General features: G+C 44.2%; 1 pseudogene; it reads left to right on the plus strand.

Annotated features, from left to right (window-relative positions):
• Window positions 1–338: 338 nt before the first annotated feature.
• On the plus strand, window positions 339–21,791 carry LOC127665222 (40S ribosomal protein S2-like; annotated as a pseudogene).
• Window positions 21,792–25,291: the final 3,500 nt, after the last annotated feature.

Consider the following 25,291-nt stretch of genomic DNA (forward strand, 5'->3'; position numbering starts at 1 on the left):
TGAGCTACGTTAAAAGTCCTCTTTGCCCCAGCTGTTCACCCCTCCCTGCCTCTCAGCTCCTGGGAGCCATGTCTCCACAGACTTTTTGTATTGTTTGTTTGACTTTCCCAGAATACCACACTGTAGAATTTCCCAGAACATAGCCTTTCTGCTTTATGTCATTCATAAAGTAATAGTCACTTAAGGTCTCCATGCCACTTCATGGTGTGACAGCTCACTGCTCGGTGCAGGATCACGTGCCAGCCTAAGGCTGTGCCTTCATTTATTGGTCCATTTACCTGCCTGCAGCATCAGGTCACTTCTAATGTTAGACAAGTGTAAATACAGCTTCTACAGACATGCTGGTCCTGGTAGAGGCTTTCAACTTAAGTAACTACCAAGGAGTGAGACCACTGGACAGTCAGGTAAGGGTGTAGTTGTTTTTGTAGCAGACTAAGAAGCCATTTGTGTCCTTGTTGGCAGTAACTAAGACTGTGTGTGTTTTTCCACATTATGACCCGTGTTCCACCTTGCTAATAGATATATAAGTAGCATCTTGTAAGGCTGGAATGATGACTCAGCCATTAAGAACCCTGGCTGCTCTTCTAGAGGACCCCAGTTCAGTTCCCAGCAGTCAGGTCGGGCAGCTCACAGCCTGTGATTCTAGTTCCAAAGGTTCCAGCACCCCTTTATGGCTTCCATGGGGACCTGCATACATGTGGCATACTCTCATGCATGCACGCACACACACACACACACACACACACAAGTAAAAATAATTTTGATATTTAAAAAAAGCCAGGGCTGGAGAGATGGCTCAGTGGTTAAGAGCACTGACTGCTCTTCCAGAAGTTCGGAGTTCAATTGCCAGCAACCACATGGTGGCTCATAACCATCTGTAATGGGATCTGATGCCCTCTTCTGGTGTGTCTGAAAACAGCTATTGTGTGCTCATAAATAAATAAAATATAGTGTACATAAAATAAATAAATAAAATTTTATTTTAAAGCCAACAAGAAGTATCTAGCAGCCTTTACTTGTGATTTTATCCTGATGCGGCGTCTGGCTTCTTTCATATGCTTGCTTTCTATCTGTGGATCTTCGTGGGTGACGTACTATTCAAGTCTTTGGTGTAGTTATCAGTCAGATTGCTCATATTTTCATATGCAAGTCCTAAGAGTTACTGGTATATTTTGGATAACAATATTTAGGGCAAGGGATGGGGACTTCTCCTTATCCCACATTTTCCCCCAGTCCATGCACTAGAAGACTGACATTTTGTTAAAGTCTGACTTATAATTCAGTACTTCAGGGATTGTTCATTGGGTACCATATCTCAAAACTTATAACTATGCCCAGAGTCCTCTAGAGCTTCTGCTGGATGACCTTTTAGTTATTTATAATAAGATGGTCTTCACATTGGTCATCACATCCAAGAGCTCACGTGACCCTTGTCATCAAAGTTGCCCTCTATGACATTTTAAATTTTACTCTCATGTTTGTTATGATGTCATATCTAAGATCTAGTTTGTGTTTCCCTGTTGACGAATGATGTTGAAGGTCTCCATGCCTCAAGGTGTCTGTTTCTCGGTTAACCTGGCCTTTGGAGAACATGTGATAGTTCCAGAAACAAAATGCACAAACTTCCGATGGCCCAAGCTTGCCTGTTCGGTAGCTTCAACAGCTGCTTGGTTCCTCCACCCTCTGGGATGAAAACAGGATCAGCAGGATCTTTGTCTCCTCATTCCAGGTACAACCCCAAACCCTCTTCACCTACTTTGCTTGTATCGCAAGCGTGCAGGGTCACACGACCTCACGGCTCTTGGCCTTTGGTGGGACCGACTTTGCCGAGTAGGGCGGAGATGCTCCTGGTGGCTGGGGAGCTTTTCTGTGCTGCCAAACAGGATGAAGTAAACCAACCTCTTTGCTTTGGATGCATGCCCATGGCGGGGCACAGTAGGAACTGACTCTGTTCAGAATAAGCAGCATGCTAAGTGCATGTTTAGTCTGTCATGAACAGGAACTCAGATGCGTGACATGCATGGCAGGTCTGGTTCAACCCACATCTCTCTTGAGTTCCCAGACATGTGTATTTTAAGCATGAACCGAAGCACAGGGGTTGCCGGTGAGCTCGCCATGATCTGGATGTGTGCTGACGGCCCTATATTAGATTTTCTTTTGCTGTCTCACACAAATTGTTGTTGTGACAGGTGCCACTTAATTTGGTTGGCAGAACCTAGTGTACTGTCGTCTGTGTCAGATCTCTCCGAATGTCTCCGGCACGGCTCGGCATAATTACCAACCCAACACAGAGCATGGACTGGCTGACCAGTGGTGGTAGTCAAAAGCTCAAACTGTCAAATTCTAGCAAAGACTCTTATCTGTGTTCTAGAAGCCCAGAGCTCTCTGTGGCGTTTCCTCTCGTAGGGTGATTTACATGGTTTATGATCCCTTTTCCTCCCTCCGGTGAATTATTGATTTCTCAGCCTTGAAATGGACATTCAAATAAATCCTTGGCTGAGGAATTTGATGACCCTGTGAGATTGGCTCTTCGGAGACATCTATCTCCCCGAGCGGTTCTGTGGGCATCCCTGGAGTGTTATTTAGTAGCCTCTGGGGAATCACTGTATGCTTGTTCTCCGCTGTGACACCCCGAGGAGAATTATGTTCCTTGCTTTTTGTTGATATGAGTTTAGCAGAAGACCATAGCTGTGTGAGGCATCCTTGGACTCACCTGATTTAAGATGAACACAGTAGCTATGTTTTATGAGTAATGTCTCCAGGGCCTATGCTTCTTTTAGAAGGGAGAATTTAGAGAAGACTGCATCTTCCCTTCCCCCCTTCCAACCCCTGTGCCATTTTTTACTTTATGGAAAAGGTCTTTCTATTACTATTCTGCCACTTGGGTACCATCTATATTTGAATTCTTAAGCTCAAGGTCCTCTCCATGTCTCTGCTAACATTTGGTCATGTTAGCCTAAGGCTGCTGGGATGTGGCCATGCCTGTGGACACTGATAGACACCCACTCTCTCACAGTCTGTGCACTGTATGCATTTTCCCACCAGCCTACCCACGCCCCTGTTCAGTTTCATTTGTTTGTTTGTATAGGGGTGTTTTGTTTTGTGTTGTGTTGTGTCGGTCAGGACCGTGTGACCCTTCTCTGTTTTCTGTGCTTTGCCTTTGACAAAGGAATGCTCTCGACAAAACCAGGAATAGCTCATTCCACAGAGACCACAGAAGGAAAGCTTCAGACCCCTTGGAAACGGTTATAGACCTTTGTTCCTGGTCTCTTTTAACCTACCATGGGAACTACTGTCAAAAGAATTAGAAGGAGGGCTGGTAAGATGGCTCAGTGGTTAAGAGCACTGACTGCTCTTCCGAAGGTCCTGAGTTCAAATCCCAGCAACCACATGGTGACTCACAACCATCCATAGTGAGATCTGATGCCCTCTTCTGGTGTGTCTGAAAACAGCTACAGTGTACTTACGTATAATAATAAAAAAGATAAAATTAAAGCCAAGTGGTGGTGGTGCATGCCTGTAATCCCTGCACTCTGGGAGGAAGAGGCAGGAGGATTTCTGAGTTCGAGACCAGCCTGGTCTACAGAGTGAGTTCCAGGACAGCCAGGGTTATGTCTATATAGAGAAACCCTGTCTCGAAAAAACCAAAAAATAAAAAAATAAGAAGATAAAATTAAAAGGAAACGAATGATACTGACATTTTGTGTCTAGAAGCCAGGAGACCACAAGAAAAAGAGCCCGTCTCTCACAGGGTATACAAGCTATACCCTGCATGCTGCCCAGCCCCCACACTATAGAAGATGTGGTTTGGTGGGATGTACTAGCCACAGTCACTCCCCTTCCTAGAGTAATCCACATGCCAGGACTGTGATGTGGGATACAAGCAGAGCCACCTCAGCCCAGTCTAGAACAGTTCTAAAGAGCCACCCCAATCCCCTGAACTCCCAGGAGGCCCAGCTGGTGTGAAGCTGTTAAGAGTCTGGCACTTCCCTCTGGACACACCTCTCACAGATGCTGATCCCAAGGACAGTGGCCAACAACACTGGAACTCTGACTTCCAGGGGTGACACGGCACACACAGAGGGAGAAGGTCATCAGACTGTCACCAGAGATTCCAGACCCTCTCGACCAGCTGCTCACTCTAGCTACTCGTAATCCTGCCCTGCTATACAGGTGGCAAAAGGGTGATGGGGCTGTAACTCTGCCGACTTAACTTCCAGGACTTATCAGGGTGCTAGGATGGGGCAGCTTCCTGGGCAACACTGCTGATCATGTAGTGTCACTCACCCATGCTCCTGTACGTAACCCCAATAAACACGTTATTCTGTTGACTTGGATATGAACAAAATTAATTTTTGATCTGCCATTGCTGTGCCTCCAGGTGAACAGAAATAGAATCCCCAGGAAATGTCACACAGGTTTTTTTTTTTTTTTTTTTTTTTTTTTTTTTTTTTACTCACAAAACTCTGGAGACCCAATATGTGATGTAGAGTAATGGCTCTTTGTGGAAAAGGCATCATCTTGGAATGATGTCTTCCTTGTCCTCATCTGATGCTGTTACAGCTAACACTTAGAGCCAACCTTACTGTTAATAAGACAATGCCAATGAGAAACTGATCTTAGAATAAGCTAGTAATATAGACAAAATTTACAGTGTTCCCTTAACAGCAACATCAGTAATCAGGCATCATTCATGTGTGTGTGTGTGTGTGTGTGTGTGTGTGTGTGTGTGTGTGTGTAAGAGAGAGAGAGAGAGAGAGAGAGAGAGAGAGAGAGAGAGAGAGAGAATGTAGTCCTTTTTTGGTCCTGAGGATTGAACTTGGGAACTCATGTTGTAGTCTTTCACTGAGCTACATCATAGCTTTTATATTTATTGGATGTGTGTGTGTGTGTGTGTGTGAGTGTGTGTGTGTGTGTATGTGTGTGTGTGTGTGTGTGTAATTTTTCTAAAGAGTCCTTGAACTGACTATGTGGCCAAGGATGACTTTGAGCTCCTGATCCTCTCTCCTGTATCATCTCCAATAGACTGGGATTATAAAGTAAATACTATCCTCATTTTATGAGTTGGGAAATAGATTTAGGGTCCGAAGCATCTTGATTAGGCCACAAAGGTGAAATGGATGCATGCCTGCACTGTATCAACCTCCAACCATCCCCCCATCCCTGAGATCATGAGCTCTTATTGTCAAAATGATATAGGGTCACTTGGAAAGAGATTCTCAATAAGAGATTGTCTACATTGTGTTGGTCCACAGAAATGTCTGGGCGAATTGGCCTAATTAAATTAATTGATATGGAAAGACTCAGTCCACTGTGGGTGGCACCATTCCCTAGGTGTGCTCTGAATGGATCCTGCTCTGTGTTTAAGTGGAGAAATCAAACTGAGCACAGACAAGCAGCAGACATTTTCATCCCTCTTTTCTCTTGGCTGTGTACGTGCAAGTTCCTGCTCTGACTTCTCTACAATGATAGATTCCATAGCCTGGCACTGTAAGCTGAAATATCCCCTTTTCTCTGCCTAAGTTGTCTTTGTCAGAGAATCTTACCACAGCAGAAACGGAACTGAAGCATGACAGCCTCCCTTTGCTCACTGTCGCCTCGATGCCCCTGCTCAGCTAAACAGTGCCATTTAACATGCAACTCAATAATGTCTCTCACACACACATTTTTGAAAACTGGGGTGTCTGAGAAAGATTCCTCCCAAATAGAGTTATAGTTTACTGTGCTAGTGTAAAGTTCATTTTGTGGTCTGTGGCAGTACTTTAATAAAGTTTATGTAACACAGGTAAAACTCAGGTTGAACTCTTTAAAACCCACCCTACGGAGAAAATAAAACTCTGTTTTTATTCTCTGCTACTTCAGTTTGTGAGCACTCATGGACAAACTGAATTAGAATATGTCTGCATTCTTGTACTCAGAACTATTCTGTTGAACTACAGCTTTAACTCTTGCAAACCAGTGTCTGTAACCCTGTGGCGGGCTCTCTATGTTCCCCCCTTATATCTGGCATTCTGGACAAGCTCTTATTGTTGCTCAGTTCCTTCATTACATACTGGTTTCTTCTTGTAACCTGCTATGTACTCTCCATGTTCTAAATCCCTTTCAGAAAGTCATTTCCAGATCCTAATTACTTAATTCCATCTCTTCCCTTGTCTCCTCCTCAAAAAAACCTACATTGGAATAATAATTTCTCAGTCTTCTAGAAACTCCTTCTGCCCATCAGCCAATAGCAGACTAGTATTACACAGTGGAACAAGCACAAAATTATAGTCAAATGCCCATGAATTCAAGTCTACTGTATAACTCTGAGCACATTCACCCTTTTGTACACTAAACCCATTAAACATATTATTGCTTGAAGGGTGTGGAAAGTTGTGTGGGCTGTAAATCATGTGTTTTAGCAACCAGAAGTTATACAACAAGTAAGTCTATTATTATTTTCATTGGATTGTAAGTTCTTCATGGCCAGGGATGGAGGAATGTACTTGAAACCGTGAAGTATGCTGTATCAAATGGAAATGGAATCACGGAGGAGAGACGGTAATGCTGGATTGAGCTCAGGTGTGTGTGTGTGTGTGTGTGTATGTGTGTGTGTGTGTGTGTGTGTGTGTGTGTGTATGTAGAGTTTTTTTGTGTGTGCTGAGGATTAAACTCAGAAACTTATGCAGCGTTCTACTACTAAGCCAGCCACATCCAAAACCTTTATAGATAGATAGATAGATAGATAGATAGATAGATAGATAGATAGGTTCACGTATTTATGTATGTAGATATATATTTTTCCTAGGGTGTCCTTGAACTTACTGTATGCCAAGAATGATCCTCTCACCTGTATCATCTCCAGTAGTCTGGGATTATTCATTAAATACTATCCTCATTTTGTGAGTTAGGATTGAACTGAGTTGCTACCCATTAACCATTAGCCAGTTTATGACTGCTAGAAGTCTTGCCGAGTATGTTTCCTCCGAGCTAAAATGAGAAGGTGTGACTGGATCACTTCTAGGACCCCTTCACCTTTTCATTCAATGAGTGTTAGCTATACAATAACTGCTTAGTCTCAGAGATGGACAAGATAGATCAGAGTGTGCTCTCTCCCCTTTCTCCTCCTTCCTGGCTTCTCTCACACACCTTCATGGGGCACTTTCTCCAGTGTTCATTGCTCCCTCGGCTCAGGACTCACCACTGGCAGCAACCTGAGAGCTGCACCCGCCTCGGCATAGAGTCGGAAGGGAATAGAAGGCTGTATGGGCCGTGGCTTGCTTTCTGTTTTATTGCTGGGAGAAGACACAACATGCCCAAGACAACTTTGAAAAGAAAGTATTTAACTGGGGACTTGCTTAGTTTCAAAGGGTTGGTCCACGGTCATGGCAGGGAGCGTGGCAGCAGGCAGGCAGGCCAACACTGGAGCATAGCTGAGAGCTCAGCATCTTTCAGCCAGACCATCTGGTTCCGTAGGACCACTTATTTCCTGAGCACAGGGGACAGAAGTTTTTATGCTAAATGGGACTTAATTTATTCTGAAGAAATTTGCTTGCTCAGAGAAAGTCTGTAAAATACAGACGAGTTCATAAGCTCCTAGCCCAGTGGCGGTGGTGCACGCCTGTAATCCCAGCACTCTGGGAGGCAGAGGCAGGTGGATTTCTGAGTTTGAGGCCAGCCTGGTCTACAGAGTGAGTTCCAGGGCAGCCAGGGCTACACAGAGAAACCCTGTCTTGAAGAAACCAAATCCAAAAAAACCAAAAAATAAAATAAAATGTGTCCATCAGCTAGAACCACAAATATTATCAGACATCTGTCTTGTCTTGGCTAAGAGCCAGTCCAAGAAGTCTGGTAGCTTCTGATTGGGTGACGTAGATGTAAAAGACATCCCCCTTAAGGCGAGTGGATAAAGTACTTGCCATGCAAGCATGAACACCAGAATTCACAGAATTCAGTTCTCCAGAGTGCATGCAAACCTCGCAGTGCCCGTGCAAAAGGCTGAGTGTGTACGCTGCTGTAGTATCCATCTGTAACCTCCTATGGCAGGCTGGGAGGCAGAGATGGGGGAAGTCCCAGAAGCTTTTTGGCCAACTGGCATAAGCAGCTGCAAATAGCAAGAGAAGCCCTGTCTCAAAAATGGCGGATTGACTCCAAAGATTGCTTCAGTCACATCACACACACACACACACACTCACATTTACACCACACATGCACACTCACAAACTCACACATACACAAACACACACACACATACTCACACACAGACTCACACATATACACATACATTTACACCACGTACACACACAGACACTCGCACACACATACACACAAACTCACACATACACACATACACTCACATTCACACCACCCACACACATTCACCAGTACAGGAATTTTTTAATTCTGGCTGCATCACTTGCATGCTATATGGCTGCAGTTAGCTGACTCGCCTCCTCTAACCTTGGCTTTTCTCATTGTCAGACAACAGTGAGGTAGGAATAGCAGCCTCGTGGGTGCTGTGAAGAATAGAGCGTCCGGCATATAAGCATGCACAGAAAGCTGTGACCAAGATTATAACGATTGGAGGACAGGCTGTGTTGTAGAGCCACTGCGAAGGAGTTGATAAGGTAAAAGCATGCTGTCAGAGAAGCAGTGTGAGACAGCTATGGCTCTCCTGCCTTTTTCATACCTCCAAAGCCCCTCTCTCCCCGCCTTTGGAAAAGGTGGGAATTCTTTTTGACAGGACAAGATTATGCTAAAACTCACCTCCTCCTCCTCCTGCCAGAGCGTGAGGTCTGTGATTCATCGCTTAGCGTTCTGGGTCATTAGCTGATTTCCTTTTGTCCATGGCTTTAAGTTTGGCTCTGCCAGTTTACTCACAGTCCACTGACACCATCTATTGTATGAGTAAATTCAAAGGAAAAGCCAGAGCCTAGGCCAATTCGTGAAGAAGCTTAATCGGTAAAACCTACCAGTTAACCTCTGCAAGCAATCACAAAGGAGACGTGGATAATGAGGACTCATCCCAAAAATCTAGATGCCATCCTACATGATAACATGCTCTAAAACCATTTTTATTGAAATTAAGAACCAGACATGTACGTTGACCTTATTATTTAATGTTGCAAATCTGAACAATTAAAATACCAGTAGGAAATAAAGCAGCCTACATAAACACTGAGTTAAAGAATCTAAACCGCCAGGTTAGCAAAGGAAGTGTTGGAATCAGTAAGGAAATAAGGTCAGATTGCCAGATTAAGGAAGGATTTAGGAAGGGTAATAATTTCACAATGTAGATAGGAACTATGCAGGCTTGGGAAAAATGTTTCCCAATGAGGAATTATATAGAGGAATGAGGAATATAGAAATATAAACATATGGGGTTTGTTCAAAACAACAGTCTCTTCCAAGTTGGAAAAGAAGAATGAGGGGGGGAAAAGGCAAATTCAAATCGCCAATAGGATAATGAAACTTATGAGCAGTAGAGGAAATGCAAATTAAAATAATAATTAGATTTCATCTTATGCCCTACTATATAGCAAATAGAGGGTTTTTAAATGTGTATAAAGCTTATTACTGGCAAAAACACTGACAGGAAGGAAAATTATTTCATCTTTAGGGAAAGCAATCTGGCCACATCCATTTTATTTAAATACCACACACATACACATACAGAGAGAGACAGACAGACAGACAGACACTCTCTCACACGTGTGCACATACGTACACATACACACACACACACACACACACACACACGCACAACCTTACCTATTTTAAGTATTTTCAGGGGGAAATTCACATGAGCGAAAGTATTTCCTTTAAGAGGAAAAAAAAACCAAGGTAGGCAGTTTTGGTGGCATTACTAAATATTAACATTAAACCAGGTCCTAACCAGAACAGTAATTTTTTTTTAAGTTTAAAGAGGCGTCAAAGAAGCAGATTGCCATTGTTTTCAGATAATAGAATTATGTTTATTCTGGAAGTTGTTTAGCCAAATTAACATGCCACTGAGCTACAGTCTAAACACTTGTGTTTGTAACCGTAGACAAATGACACTCTCAGGTTAATCAGAGAAGCGTCCCTTTGCCAGCAACAGCAGTGAATGCAGAGACTCAAGACTGTTCAAGAGACTTAGAATAAGTAGCAGTTGAGTGCTAGCCCTGAACAGGACACTTCTATAAACTCTTCTAAAGCTCAGGGGACATTGTGGAAGAGGTGGCAGCAAAGTTGTAAGAGGCACCCAGAAGGGTTGCAAAATACTGCCTTCAGAGAACCACGCAGCCATTGCAAACATGATCTCAACGCAGTTGCTGTTGCCTGGACTAGGCCGGAGCCAGACAAAGTCTCAGTAGGCAGCCATGGGTCAGCAAGGGGCTCACCCGGCCCTAATGCTCCCCCACTGAACTGTTGGAAACTGGTGGTTTCTAGGGGAGGGACAGTGAGTGCCATCAGAGACGGTGTGACCTCAAGGCTTCAGTGAGTAGTGTTGTGATCATAAAAAAAGAAAGAGGTTTAGAGAACGTGGTATACAGCAGTGTGGGGACACACACCGACATGATATAGAGTAGAGTTTATTCAGGGCAGAGGATGGGAGTTAGGGGGGTAGTTGAGGCAGAGAAAGACAGAGAGAGTAGAGAGTAGAGAAGTAGAGGCCATGACCACATGGAGAGAGGGGGGAGGGGAGGAGAGCCCAAGATGGGCAGAGAGGACACAGAGAGATTAAGAGCTAAGGGCAAGAGAGAGAGGAGGGGCTGAGCAGTGCTTTTTACAGTGGGCCAGGCCTTCCAGGCTGTTGCCAGGTAATGGTGGGGAGGGGCATACTTGGCTGTTGCCAGGTAATTGTGGGGAGGAGCTTAGACAGAGTCCTAACAAGTAGTCCCAAGCCTGTAGCCACAGATATCCTGATTAAAAATCAGCGGGTCACAAAACAAAACAAGAAGGTATGAGAAAAGAAAACCGGTGGGGAGGAGGGGGTATGACAGAGGCAGCGGGGACAAAAGAGAGAGTCACAGTGACGGTAAGTAGGATGTACCAAACACATGTGAAACTGTCACAGAACACGTCTAACTGGCAAGCATAAGGACTCATAGGAGAGTTGTCAGAACTAGTGTTTAACATGTTTGTGTAATACAAATATATACATCCAAATACATAAAATAAAAAATGATTGTGTAGTTTCCCATGGGTAATAGCACCAAAAATATCAGGTGCCAAGAAGCATCCTACTGAGAAGTATGTAAGGCCATTATGGAGAAAGTTAACCCACACAGACAGAGACAAGTTAGTGTGTGTGTGTTGGGGGAGGGGGGTGCACACACATGTGCATGTGTGAAGATCAAAGAGCAGCTTGCACAAGTAGGTTCTCTCCTTCCACCATGTGGGCGCTAAGGATCAAACTCAGTTCCTTGGACTCCACAGTAGGTGTCTTTACCCACTGAGTCATCTTGCCAGTCTCTCACCAACACATAAACTTAACAGGTCATCCCCACCTGCTGATGGTAAGTGAGAAATTCAAACTTACTAGAAGGATCCTATCAAAAAGTCAGGGACTGGGATATTTATGATGAGAATCTCTGAAGATTTTTTATTTGTCTTCTCACAAGTTGTTGCAGAAAGTACAGAAAACCCAAAAGCAAACAAAACAAAACAAGAGAGGACAATCAAATCAAGAAGACTATTGGGCAATGAATGAGTTAGTCACTCAAAGCTGGTGAGGATTAGATCTACTCATCATTTCAAAAGTGGGCTGATGTATCTCCAGTGTAGAGTGCTTATCTGCCCTGTGCAATGCCTGGGATCAATAAATGAACCAATCAGTCAATCAATCCTTTACTTTTCCAGTAGAAGTGCATGTCTTCTATGGAGAACTCAGACAAAGAGCCAGGAAGCTGAGAAAACCCCCAAGCTGGCCTTTGCCTTGATTGTCAAAGATAGCAGCCTCCTCCTTCGTGTCTGCTGGGGTGAAACCAGCATTGTGTTCCGTCTATTAGATTTCAAGGCTAGCCACAAAAACCGGAGCGGGTTCCAACTCGGCTGCTTCTCTTGTCAGTGTAGCAAGACTCTTGGCAACTTTCTTATTATCTCAGTTCTCCAAGCTATTTATAGACTGGCATCGGAAAACAGATTATTTGCAGAACTGCCTCTGGATCTTATGTCATTTATACAGGGACAGAAGATGTTTTCAAAGAACCATATTTTTGTAGTATTTTTTGCAACCAAGATGGTATAAGCAATGATCTGCCAGGTTGTGTGGGTGTAAAAACAGTCTCCATGGACTATTCTCCAATTCTTCTTTGGCTGTAAAATCTATTCAAGTATCTCCGTCTGCCCATACTTCAATTTCTGTTACTTTTCCATTGATCAATTTGCAGACTAAAAGCATGTAACAGAGCCTCTGGGGTCCCTTTCTGAATCCTGTCCTCTTCCCATGGGTTTTATTGAAATGGAGCCAGTATCAGTGCACTTTAGAAGGCTTGTGTTAATCTGGAAATAAACAATCATGTGAATAATGGAGATGTCTTGTTTCGCTTCCATGAGCTCCTCATTAGCTCAAATTCTCTCCTGATGCCAAGACAGGATTAGTCAGGATTCTCGGAAGAAGATGCCAGGGAGGGGATGGAGAGTGGGGGAGCCCAAGGTGGTGAATAGAGCTGGAAGGAGACTGGAAAGCAGCGGAGAAGCCAGATTCCTCCTGAGCAGCACAGTACCAAGGTGACCTCAGCCAGGGTGGAGCCAAGCATTCACCAGAAAATCTGTGACCTTGTGGGAACAGGTCTGCAGGAGCAGCCCTGGGACACTCTGTGGTTGGCCGTGGAAGCCAATGGGGGGACAGGGACTGGGAACTGTGGGGATTCCAGTCTGTCACCTGATCCCTGCTGTGGGAAAGGAAAGTAGCACCCATCTCACCTGCTTCCTGATTAAGCACCAATGGCTTTTGCAATGTGTTTTGGTTGTTGTTGCTGTGGTCGCTGCTGTTGTTCTTGTTTTTGTTGTTGTTGCTGTTGCTGTTGTTGTTGCTGTGGTTGCTGCTGTTGTTGTTGTTTTTATTGTTCTTGTTGTTGCTGTTGTTGTTGCTGTGGTTGCTGCTGTTGTTCTTGTTTTTGTTGTTGTTGCTGTTGCTGTTGTTATTGCTGTTGCTGTTGTTGCTACTGCTATTGTTGTTGCTTTTGTTGTTGCTGCTGTTATTGTTGCTGTGGTTGTTGCTGCTATTGTTTTGAGATAGGCCGGCCTCCAACTTGCTACATAGCCAAGGATGACCTGGACCTCTTGCTTCTACCCCCTCCCCAAGGGTTGAGATTGTAGGCATGTGTTACAGGAGATGCTGAAGATGGAAGTCACAACCTCCATGCATGCTAACTAAATGTTCTCCCAGACGAGGTCTACCCCACACCGATATTGTTTTCTTTTACAGCTCTGGGTCCTAAAGTGGCCCATTTCCTCACATGGTAGGGAAAAGGAGATCAAGAGCCACCCCCCTCCCAGAAAACCACTGTGACACACTACCCACAGGGGCTTGTACTTTTATCAAATATCACATATCTACCTGTGATTTAGTTTATAGGGAAAATGATCTCATCACTTTCCTAGTTTCACAATGGGTTAAGAAGTATTTTGGGAGGCTCATAGAATTCAAACCCTTAATCATGTGGTGAATGGGGAGAGTGATTTCTACATGTCTATTCTATCAGAATATACTTTTCTTTACACGTGAGATGAAATTTCAAAATCCATTCCATGTACCTAACATGTCTTTTCTTTCTTTCTTAACTAGAAATTGCTCACAAGTCATATATTAATTGTTATCTCTTCACTGAGACTTTCCCAGAATTCCACGGGCATGGCTTTTGCCACTGTGTCCCCTAAACACATTGTATCTTGACTATAGTTTTGGTTACATTTTGTGATAATCCTTAAGATTGTTTGTGTCCTGGAGATCATATGATGTCTGTTTTATTCTTTCCCTCTTTCTTTAAGAGGTGACTGCTGACATTCCTCCACAGATGCTCTTGGTCTACAGCCAAGAATGATGCTCCAGCTCATTCTGCCGGGACCATAGGCCTGTGCCTGGCTTTATGTCTATGAGATTCAAGCCCACAGCCTCACACATGCTAAGTAAATGCTCTACCAGGATCTGGTAGAGTCACCACAAACTAGGTGGCTTAAACAGTGTAACAGAAAGTTATTGCCTTACCATCCTGAAGACCAAAAGTTCAAAGTTAGAATGTCAGAAATGATTTCTTCTGAGGATCATGAGAAATAATGTACTTCATGGCTTTATCATGCTTCTGGCAATTTCCCGGAATCTTTCTCATTCCTTAAGTTAAAGATGCAAAGATGCATCACCCAATCTTCCTTTTCCTCTTCCTCTTCCTCTTCCTCTTCCTCTTCCTCTTCCTCCACCTCCTCTACCTCCTCTTCTTCCTCCTCCTCCTCCTCCTCATCCTCCTCCTCCTCCTCCTTCTTTTCCTCCTGGCAAGGTTTCATAATGTAGCCCTGGCTGGCCGGAAACTCACTATGTAGACAGGCTGGCCTTGAACTCAAACAGAGCCACCTGCATTTGATTCAAGAACGCTAGATTACGAGCCCATCTCTATTCATCTCTATGTGGCATCCTCCCAATGTGTGTGCCTGCATCCAAATGCCCACATGTAATAAAGATACAATCACACTGGCTTAGAGGCTACCTGTATTTGTATGACTTGATTCTATGCACAAAACAAAACTATTATAAATATAATAGTTTATATTTAATCTCACCATCACTCACAAATTTGTAATAGCAATGATGTTACACTGAGAATTAGATTAGTGCAAATACATCCATCTCATGTCTCATGGGTTGCATGCATCCAATGATATCTGCAAATTTGATCTGATATGTTTGTAGATGAGTGACACTGCAATGGCAAAAATGTGGACACTCCTGATTTAGAGTCATTATTTTGGAGCCAATTCTTCTTCCCTTTCTCCACCCATCTTTTCTCATCCTCTTCTCCCCTCTCTTCTTCTTCCTCTCCCTCTTCCTCCTTCTCCTCTTTCTTCCTCTCACCATCTTTGTCTTTCTGTCTCACTGTTGGCCAGGGTTGTATTCCTTCTGAAAATGTATATTGAAGATTTAAAATTACATGAAGGACGTGGATTTTTTTTAATAGAGTCAAATGGTGTTCCGGATCCCCAAACTCATACATTAAAGTCCTAATATATTAGAATGTGGCTTTATTATAAAGTAGCAGCTGTACAGCTTCCTCAGAATCTACATAAAAAGAAGTAGCCACATATAGAAGACTGTGTATATAATCCAGGAGCTGAGGAGATAGAGACAGGAAGAGCCCTGGGGCTCGCTGACCACTGTGATTAGAAAGAGGGCCAGGCCGTATCACAGGATGCTGGCAGCACTTAGTGTTGTCTGTGTGGTGCTGATTGTATCGGCATGCAGAATACAAGAGTCCTCTAGTCATCGGGCCTTGCACTAAGGTTCCAGGAAAAATTCAAAGAGGCCTGGCGAGAGCCTCCTCAAGAACCAAGAGGAATGCAAGAACAGATTCTCTGTGTGGGTCTGTGCATGAAGCTGTGAGGGTAGCCTAGGTTGCAGTAGAAAACCCAAGATATTGGAAATTCCAGGAACATAGACTCTCACTGACAGAAGCTGGAGTCACAAGTGGAACTGGCCCAAGGGAGAGGCCACATGTATTAGAGGGAGCGGGGACCTAGGAGCTGACACAAGTCGATTGGAGCACACACAAGGCCACAAGGCCCAGCTGCTGGACATGGAACTACAGGATTTAACACTTGTCCTAATGGGTTCCAGTCTTGCTTTGGTTTGCTGTAATTTTTGTTATCTGCTCTTTGGCATGGGAATGTTTGTTCTGTGAAATTGCACATTGGAGGTATGTAACTTGCTTTCTCATTTTGTAAGGATCACAAGTAAAACAATGCCTTGAGTCTCAGAGAAAACATTGAACTTCAGATACTTGGGTAGTATTGGCACTCTTAAGACTACAGAGACTCTTGAAGTTAGGCCAGATGCACTTTTTCATGATGAGATGACCAAGATCCAATTAGGGTTAAGGGCTAGATGTTATGACATGGATCTGAAATATCCCATGGGTGCATGTGTTTTAATGCCTGTCCCCACAGCCCACAGCTGGTGCCACTGTTTGGGGGCTTGATAGAGCCTGGCTGGCAAAGGTAGAACATTATACAGGGACAGGCCTAGATGGTTATGGGTCAGCTATGCCTCTGGTCTGAGCTCTCTGCATTCCAACCACCAAGGAACCTTCACCGCATGCTCCACTGTCATGGACTCTGCCTTGCTTTCTTTACCACGATGCCCTAAAACTGTGAGGTGAAAAAAAATCTTTCCTCCCTGAAGTTTCCTCTGTTTGAACTTGTCATGGTGACAAGGAAGTAACCAATATTCATCTGCCAATTTGTTAATCTACACCTGCTTGATGGGATTGTATTATGTGTCCGGCCACATGGGTGGCCCTGCAGCTAAAGACTATGGTGAAAAAAGCCAAAGACAAAAATAAATAAATAAACAGCAAAATGGCAGCCACTCATAGAAAGGCTAACCCAGGAGTGTCCCCTAACTTTCTAAAACCTAAAAACCATGTTGAATGTTGAGTGGCTAGCATCCCCTCCAGGAACAACAGCGAGTACAGAGGCCCCAAGATAGGGACACAAGGCCGGAGTGACTTGACCACAGTTATCAAGCCAGGAGAGTTTGCAGAGGTCAAAGAGACAGAGTCCAGCCAGCTACTGGGGCTTTGTGGCACAGTGTAAAGATTTGTGAGGGCTTTTCTATCTCAAATGCTCAGTCAATAGAAGGCAGGAAGCAGGCCTGATTTATACTTTTCAAAAGTCACCGTGGCCACTGGATATAAAATGTGTTGAAGATGATAAGAAATTGGGCAGAGGATTGGGTGGAGTCAATTAAATGATTCCTATATATAGGAATATATAATGATATTCTATAACACTCACAGATCGGTGCCTAGCCAAATTGTCATCTAGGGAAATCCTCCAGCCACTGATAGACGCAGAGACTCACAGCCGAACACTAGGCAGATCTAGGGGAACCCCACAGAAGAGAGGGAGGAAGGTCTGTAGGAGCCAGAATACAGGACACCATGAGAACGTGGCCCACAGAATCAACTCAGCAGGGCTCAGAGGGGCTCACGGAGGATGAAACAATAAATACAGACCCTGTATGGGCCTGAGTTATATCTCTTCATATACCTTATGGTAGTATAGATGAGTGTTCTTGTCAGACTCCCAACAGTGAGAGTGGGAGTGTCTCTGAAGCTTTTGCCTGTGCTTGGAACCCTTTTCCTCCTCTTGGGTTGAGTTGATATGAGGGTTTGTGTCTAGTCATATTGTATCTTGTTATGTTGTATTTGGTGGCTATCCCTTGGAAGCCTGTTGTTTTGTTTTGTTTTATTGTTGTTGGTTGGTTGGTTGGTTTTTTGTTTGGTAGGTTTGTGTTATTTTGTTTATTTTTTAATTGGAAACAGAGAAGGAGTGGATCTGGGGCAGAGGAGAGGTTGGAGGAGGAACTAGAAGGTGTGGAGGGAGGGGAGACTGGGGTCAGGATGTAATGTACTAGAGGCAAAATTGAAGAGCCTTTGCCCAAATCCAAGCAACAGTTGGTGGAGATTTAGAATAGGAAATAGCACCAAGGGTCTACATGGGTTAACATGTACTAAACAAGACTACATAGGTACACATGTGTGTACACACATGCACACAGACACATTTAGTATACATATAAGCACATCTTTCCAACCCATGTCTGCCCCTGTTCTCTGTTCTCCCAGCCCTAACTGTTAGGAACTGGTTAACTCAGCAGAGGGCATGGGGAGTTGTGTTTGAACACAGACCACACCAACACAATTCTGAAGCTCTTTCTTTTTTTTTTTCTTGTCCTCATCTGCATCCATAATTAAAGTTGACATAAAGTTGTGTCCCCTGAGCAAACACAGCACCAGATTGACCATTCTGACTGACTGAATGGATGGTGACCTGGGTGTTTAATTAGTTGAGCATCCACTCTATTAAATCATCTCTTACCTTGACAAGTGAGGTTGTCTATTAGCAGCCCTTTATTCTACATACGCCTCCAAAATACACTTGGCGTATTGTTCTTGGAGTGTTGGAGCTAATAGGCAATAATAATAATTGTAGGAGTCCATGCTATACACCATCTTGAGCAACTTGAACAACATTTCAAGCCCCTTTCATGCATACAGCGCCCTCTACAGGTCGTGCCATCTAAATGCCATCCCCTGCCTACATATGGCGCCTTTTAAGCAGAACTGAAAAGGGAACCCTGCTTTGCACATTTGGGTGTTTATCTAGGTTTATACAGCCAGACCTCCCTCCACATGTGTTCACTAAGCCCCAACTAAGCCTCCCCCTCTCTCTCAGTGAGCCTTCCAGGAATGCAGGTCACTGCCTCTCTTATGTATGGACCGTAGAACCCTGAGGTTGGGATAGGGAGCTACCCCTGAAACTCGTACAGGGCTCCTGCAGTAAGACTATTCATATTAACAGTGAGACGCTATTTGTCATTGACACAGGTAAGAAACCATCTTAATGCAAATCAAGGCAGGTCTATCCAACCACCCAGGTAGTTACCATGTTTCTCCACCACACTCTGGCCAGGAGAAAAAGAAATAGGAGGAAGTAACAATTAACAACGCTCTTGATGATGCAATAAAAGTCACTTACTTTATTAAATTTTAATCTTTGAATATATAACTTTTTAATGCTCTCTGGGATGCAGTGGGACACGCATAATAAACCTTCTGCCACCGACTACACTATAACAATTGTCTAACGTCTCTCCTAGTTTTATAGAGCACCATTTTTTAGTTTGTCTTCTGCTGGCTGTATTTATTAATTACTGACAGAAATATATTAAAAATCCCTGGTTTTAATTAGTGGAGTAGCTGTTTCTCCTTGTAACTCTATTGGGTGTTATTATAATAACATGAGCAAAACTTCATTGTTTTGCTCATGTTATTATAATAGGCCACACACATTAAGGATTGTTTTGTCTTCTTAGAGAACTACTACCTTGATCCTTTAAGAATGCTTTTGAAAAAATAGGTATGATATTTCCATTAATTCTTTGAGAATTTCGTATCCTGTATTCTGATTGTAGTTACTCTCTAGTCCTCCCTGAAACTCTTCCCAGGTCCTCCCTACCCAGTTCGGTCATGTCCTCTAACTCCAGCTGACTTCCTGGTCCTCTGGCTTTTACTGTCTTTCTGCCCCCTGTTTCACAGTGTTCCCTGACCTTAAGTGTAGGTGTCAGGTCCTAACTGTGCTCACGGGGACAAGCACACCATGCATAGTTGTTCTGTGTTTTGATCAGCTGTGGTCTTCTGTTATGTTCTCCATATGCTGCTCAAAGAAGCTTCGTTGATAAAGGGTAAGAGCTACAGTTACCTGTGAGGATAAGAAAAACTATTCAGAACTGCAATTTCCTTTGTTGGACTCCCTAAGAACCCTCAATGGTCTGAAGTCTTATGTTCGAAATTAATGAAGCTACTACTGCTTTCTTCCAGGTAGTGTCAGAATGGTATACTCTTCTCTATATTCATTTGTTTTTAATCTGTTTGTGTCTTTACAATGTTTCTTGTAGACAACATATGTTTGGGTCTTGCTTCTTGATCTCTCTGCAATCTTTTTTTTTTTTTTTTTTTTTTGAGGCAGGGTCTCACTATGTAGCCCTAGTTGGCTTGGAACTCACCAGGTAAAACCAGGCTGGCCTTGAACTCCCAGACATCTACCTGTCTCTGCTATCTGAGTACTGAAGTCAAAGATATGTGCCACCATGCTTAATTCATCCTTTTAAAAATGTAATACATTTTATTTATTTGTTTATTGACTGATTGATTGTGGGAGCCGCGTGTCTACATATGTGAGCTAGCTGGGTTTTATGTCAACTTGAAACAAGCAAGAGTCATCAGAGAAGAGGGAACTTCAGTTGAGAAAATGGCCCCCTAAAAGCAGACTGTAGGAATGTCCATAGGGCACTTTCCACATTGGTAACTAATGGTGGAGGACCCAGCCCATTGTGGTGGGATCATCTCTGGACTGGGACCCTGCTCTATAAGAAAGTAGACTGAGCAAGTCATGAGGAGCAAGCCAGTAAGCAGCATCCCTACATAGCCTCTGCATCAGCTCCTGCCTCCAGGTTCCTGTCTTGTTTGAGTTTCTTCCTTGCCTTCCTTCCATGATTAACCATGATATGAAAGAGTAATCAAAGTAAACCCTTTACTCCCTTAAGTTGCTTTTGATTATGGTGTTGCATCATAGCAATAGAAACTTTAACTAAGATAACATGCTATGTCATACATGTATGACAACATGCTATGCCATATATGTAGAATTCCACAAGGCATGTCTCTAGGATTAAACTCAGATCACTATGACTGGCCGCAAGCACCTTTGCTCACAGCATCAGAACAAGAAAGATCCTGTCTCAACGAGGTGAAAAGCAAGAACCAACTCCTGGATGTGTCCTCTGACCTCTACACACATGCCACGATCCCCCACGTGGCCACATTCACACACAAACACCCACAAAAAATTGTGTATATATATATATATATATATAAAGAAAAAGGAACTCTTGATTTCCAGAGGAATTCAGAGGACAAATTTACATAGCTGCAATCTCAGGTGAGAGGCTTATGTGGGAGGAATATGAGTTCAAGGTTGGCCTGGGATATATTTTTACCTAAATTGGCCTTATAATAATAAAATATTACCTAAATATTTTTATGTGCCTTAACACATAAAAAATTGTAACTATAAATGAAAAAGTCAGCTTCCTCCTCCTCCTCCCCTCCCCCCTCTCCCCTCTTCCCCTCCCCCTCCTCCTTCTCCTCCCCCTCCTCCTCCTTCCCTCCCCCTCTCCCCCCCTTCCCCTCCCCCTCCTCCTCCTTCTGGAAAACACCAAATGCCAGTGCAGCGGGAGGGCCCAGAAGACCCAGGGGCCCAGGATTAGGAGGCCGCTGTGGCTTCCATGGAGGATTCGGAAAAGGATTCGGCAGAGGTCTTAGGGGCCAGGTCAAGGCCTCGGGGCTCGCTGGAGTGGATCTCCGAAACCAAGCTAGGCCGCCTGGTTAAGGGCATGAAGATCAAGTCCCTGGAGGAGATCCACCTGTTCTCCCTGCCCGTTAAGAAGTCTGAGATCACTGTTCCTGAGTGCATCCCTAAAGGATGAGGTTCTGAAAATCATGCCAGTGCAGAAAGCAGACTCCGGCTGGCCAGCGGACCAGGTTCAAGGCTTCCATCACTACTGAGGACTACGATGGTTCCATAGGCCTTGGTGTTAAGTGTTCCAAGGAGGTCGCCACTGCCATCCGAGGGGCCATCATCTTGGCCAAGCTCTCCATCATCCCTGTGCGGGGAGCTACTGGGGAAACAAGATAGATTGGCAAGTCCCACACGGTTCCATGCAAGGTGACAGGCCGCTGTGGCTCTGTGCTGGTGCGTCTCATCCCTGCCCCCAGAGGCACTGGCATTGTCTCTGCTCCTATGCCCAAGAAGCTCCTGCTGATGGCCGGTATAGACGACTGCTACACATCAGCCAGGGGCTGCACTGCCAGCCTGGGCAACTTTGCCAAGGCAGCCTTTGATGCCATCTCCAAGACCTACAGCTAACTGACCCCCAACCTCTGGAAAGACACTGTGTTCACCAAGTGAATTCACTGATCATGTTGTGAAAACCCACACCAGAGTCTCTGTTCAGAGGACCCAGGCTCCAGCTGTGGCTACCACATAGGGGTTTTTATACACGAAAAATAAATGAATGAATTAAATCTGTTAAAAAAGAAAAGAAAAGAAAAAAGAAAAAGAAAAAAAAAAGCCAGGTTGTGGTGGTGCACGCCTTTAATCCCAGCACTTAGGAGGCAGAGGCAGGTGGATTTCTGAGTTCGAGGCCAGCCTGGTCTACAGAGTGAGTTCCACGACAGCCAGGGCTATACAGAGAAACCCTGTCTCAAAACAAACAAACAAAAAACATAAACAAAAAACAAAAAAAAAAGAAAGAAAGAAAGACAAAGAGAAGAAGAGAAAAGAAAAAGAAAAGAAAAGAGAAGAAAAAGTCAGTATGTCTGTCAAAATTTAAAACTTTTCCCCCAGATGAAAAAGCAGTCCTCAAAATGGGAGAAAATATTTGGCAACAGACTGAGGCGTAGCATGGATAAACCATTTTTAGAACGAGGCAGTAAGCACCTGAATGAGATGTCAAATGATTGGTGCAGACACACAGAAGTGACCCACAAAAGCCCAGAGTTTTTGAGGGTGTTTAGTTTCATTAGTCACTAGGAAAAAAAATTAAAATCGCAATCTTAACTACACATCTACTAAAATGGCTAAAAGCAAACAAACGAACAAAATATCCAGGCGTAATGGCCCAGTGGTGGTTGCTGCCTAGTGACCTGAGATCAATTCCCAGGACCCACCTGGGGAACAGAGAACTGATTCTGGCAAACGTGTCCTCTAAGCTACATGTGCTCGTGCACACACCTAGGCACACGCCACGAATAAATGTAATTAAGATTTAAAAGGCTCACAATACCAAGTCTTAAAGGGGACATGAAGGGCTCTCCTTCTAGGGCTGGTGGGACTGTTAGATGACACGGCTGCTTTGGAAAAGCTTGACACTACTGTAAAAAGTTAAACATACACAAGATGACCCGGCCATCCCATCCTTAAGCATTTCTCTCTGAGAAATGAAAACATACAACTGCACAAAAGTCTATACATGAATATTCATAACAGATTTATTTATGATAGCCAAAACCTTACAGGGAAAAAACAACAGATGTCCGTAAGCAGGAAAAGAATAGAGAAATCTGCCCACCAGACAAGAGAAGACCACTCGGCAACCACAGTAAGGCAATACCAACACAGGCTGCAGCATAGACACACTTCAGTGCCATTATAACATGTGAACCAAGCAGCCAGGCCAAAGAGACTGCTTCCTCATAATTCCATTTAGATAAAATTGCAGATCCACACTGCTAAATTCTCCCAGCCTCTGGCCACATGTGTCTGCTGGGTACCAGATGTGACTGGTCTAAGCTGAGAGACGCTTTAGCTACCCTCTGCTGCTGTGAGGAACCATGACCAACTGGACTAATGGAAGAATGACTTTATCATGTCTTCCGGCGGCTCCAGAGGGAGAGTCTCGTAATGACAGGGTTGGCATGGGAGCAGGGAGCCAGAGCAGGAAGCCAGCTGATCACATTTGGTCACAGGGGAAGCCAAGAAAGCGAACAGGAAGTGAGTTGGCAGTATGACTTCTCAGAGCCTGCCCCCAGTGGCTGAATTCACCACGTCCCCAAACAGTGTCATTAAACGAGGACCAGTTGTTCGAATACCTGAGTCTATGGGGGGACATTTCTCATTCAAGTGGCCACACTGTGAGTGTCAGATTCCAGACTTGGTATTAAAACAAGACTGTCTAAAGCGTCTCGTTAATAGTTTCTCCATGATTGCACACCAAATTAATTAGTATTTTGATATTCTGTATTATGGTACAGGAAATATGTTATTTAAGTTAACTTAATTGACCAGTAGTATAATAAGAATTAGATCCAAATGACCTTCACACTAAGAAAAAGTCAATTTTTTTTCCTCAAATTTGTTCTAGTGGGAGGGTTTCTGTAATTTGAAATTTCTCTCTCTCTTTTTTTTCTTCTGTTTAAGACTCTATCAAAGCCCAGCATGATGGTGGCATACCTCCAATCTCAGCACTCAGCCTTCTGCACTCTGGAGGCAGAGGCAGGCAGATATATGAGTTCGAGGGCAGCCTGGTTTGCAGAGTGAGTTCGAGGACAGCCAGGGATATACAGAAAAAGCAACCACAACAAAAACCTTCTCAAAATTGGTAAACGGGTCATGGTGGCACAAGCCTTTAATAACAGCCCTCAGCCCCCTGCACTCAGGAGGCAGAGGAAGATATGTGAGTTCAAAGCCAGCCTGGTATATATATATACCAGTGTGGTAATTCTAGGATCATATGATGGAAGGAGCAGATATATAAACATGGTAGCCTTATGAACATTTCAATTAATAGGAAACTGTTTGGGATAGTAAATGTCATACACTGAAAAAAACCACCTTGGGAAATTAGCTGGGATAGTTTCCCCTCATATGCCTGCCCAGCCTGACCACTGGCCTTTCTTAACCCGAATCTGTTGTTGCAAGTGGTCTTACATGTAACTAATAGCCTACGCCAAGATCGGGCCATGGAAATTTAGAACCCCAGCTACGATCCCACCCACTGCAATTTAAATGTAAAATGCTCCACGCAGGCTATGTGCTTGAATGCCTGGTCCCCAGATAGTAGCGCTGTTTTGTAAAGTTATAGCATCTTTTGGAGGGGGAGCTCACAGTGGGGTGAGCTGAGGTTTTATCCTCTACCCCACTTCCTGGCTGTTCTCTACTTCCCAACTATGGACACAGTGTGACCAGTCACCTCATGATCTTGTCACTACATTTTCCCTGACGTGATAGGCTGTTAATCCATGAATCAAATGAACACTTCCTTCTTTAAGTTGTGCTTGTAAAATACTTTGTAAAGGAAACAAGTGAGACAGGGACAGAGCTCGGTGAGGGAGCCAGGGTGCTTACCACAGAAGCCTGAGAGCCTGAGCCCTCGCTCCCTGGGACTCGGGAAAGAAGTCAGGAGAGCACACCACACAGGTATCCTCTGACCTCCACAGATCCTACCTCCACATGGGAGTAGGATGGAGTAAAATAGTCAGGGTTGACTTCACACACACACACACACACACACTCACACACTTACATATATACACTCACACATACATACACTCATACACACACAATACATACTCACATATACATGCACTCTCTTACACACACACACACACTAATAATTTAAGAAGAGAAATAAACTGAGCACATACTTTTAATCCCACCAATCAGGGGGCTAAAGCAGTCAGAGTCTCATAAATTAGAGGCTAGCCTAGCCTACAATAGCAAGTTCCAGACCAGCCAGAGCTACATAAGACCCTGTCTCACAGGAAGAGGGGGAGGGAAAGGGAGAGGGAGAGGGAAAGGGAGAGGGAGAGGGAGAGGGAGAGGGAGAGGGAGAGGGAGAGGGAGAGGGAGAGGGAGAGGGAGAGGGAGAGGGAGAGGGAGAGGGAGAGAGGGAGAGGGAGAGGGAGAGGGAGAGGGAGAGGGAGAGGGAGAGGGAGAGGGAGAGGGAGAGAGGGAGAGGGAGAGGGAGAGGGAGAGGGAGAGGGAGAGGGAGAGG

Source organism: Apodemus sylvaticus, chromosome 14 (genome assembly GCF_947179515.1).
Source record: "Apodemus sylvaticus chromosome 14, mApoSyl1.1, whole genome shotgun sequence".
In the NCBI taxonomy this organism is placed as follows: domain Eukaryota; kingdom Metazoa; phylum Chordata; class Mammalia; order Rodentia; family Muridae; genus Apodemus; species Apodemus sylvaticus.